The following is a 1,464-nucleotide window of genomic DNA, read 5'->3' as shown; positions in this document are numbered from 1 at the left end:
CTCACAGCAACCTCCAACTCCTGGGCTCAAGCGAGTCTCCTGCCTCAGCCTCCCAAGTAGCTGGGACCACAGGCACCCGCCACAGCGCCTGGCCATTTTTTGGTTGCAGCCATCATGGTTTTTTGGCGGGCCTGGGCTGGGGATTCGAACCCGCCACCTTAGGTGTATGTGGCTGGCGCCCTAGCCGCTTGAGCCACAGGCGCCAAGCCATCAATCACTTTTTATATGCTTATTGGCCCTCTTGATTCCTTCTTTTATAAAGTGCTTGTTCAAGCATTTTGTCTATTTAGAACATTCTTTTTTTTTTTTTTTTTTTGAGACAGAGTCTCATTATGTTGCCCTTGGTGGAGTACTGCGGTGTTGTAGCTCACAACAACCTCAAACTCTTGGGCTTAAGTGATCTTCTTGCCTCAGTTTCCCAAGTAACTGAGTAACTGGGACTACATGCACCTGCCACAATGCCTGGCTATTTTTTATTGTAGTTGTCATTATTGTTCCGTAGGCCAAGGCTGGGTTCGAACCCACCAGCCCGGGTGTACATGGCCAGTGCCCTAACCACTGAGATATGGGCACCAAGCCAGGAATTCTTTTTATATTCTAGGATGTTATAGACTGACTTGCATCCCCCCACATTCTATGCTGTAGCCCTAACTCCCAATGTGACTATATTAAGAGACAGGGCCTAGAAGGGGTACTAAGTTAAGTGAGGTCATAAGGGTCTAATCTTAATCTGATAGGGCTTGTGTCCTGATAAAAAGAAGAAAAGACTGGGCAGTGCCCATAGCTCAGTGGGTAGGGCACTGGCCACATACTCCAGGGCTGGTGGGTTCGAACCCAGCCTGGGCCAGCTAAAAAGACAATGACAACTGCAACAAAAAAAATAGCTGGGCGTTGTGGCAGGCACCTGTAGTCCCAGCTGCTCAGGAGGCTGAGTCCAGAGGATAATTTAAGCCCAAGAGTTTGAGGTTGCTGTGAGCTGTGACTCCGCATCACTCTACGCAGGATGACAACTTGAGATTCTGTCTCAAAAAAAAAAGAAGGTGGTGCCTATGACTCAAGGAGTAGGGTGCCGGCCTCATATACCAGAGGTGATGGGTTCAAACCTGGCCCCAGCCAAAAACTGCAAAAAAATAAAAAAATAAAAAATAAAATAGAAAGATTTATTAAGAAGAAGAAAAGACACTAGAACTCCATCTCTAGAAAGGCCATATGAGGGTGCAGCAAGAGGCAGCCATCTGCAAGTCAGGAATGGAGCCCTCATTAGGAGCTAAGCTTGTGGGTACCTTAATCATGGACCTCTAGGCTTCCTAACTGTGAGAAAATAAACACATGCTCTTTAAGCCACCAAATCTGTAGTGTGTGTAGTATTTTATTTTATTTTATTTTATTTTTTTAGACAGAGCCTCAAGCTATCCCCCTGGGTAGAGTGCTGTGGCATCACAGTTCACAGCAACCTCCAACTCC

The sequence above is a fragment of the Otolemur garnettii genome, unplaced genomic scaffold (genome assembly GCF_000181295.1).
Source record: "Otolemur garnettii isolate 467f Iridium unplaced genomic scaffold, OtoGar3 scaffold00001, whole genome shotgun sequence".
Classification (NCBI taxonomy): domain Eukaryota; kingdom Metazoa; phylum Chordata; class Mammalia; order Primates; family Galagidae; genus Otolemur; species Otolemur garnettii.
This window is presented reverse-complemented; position numbering follows the sequence as displayed.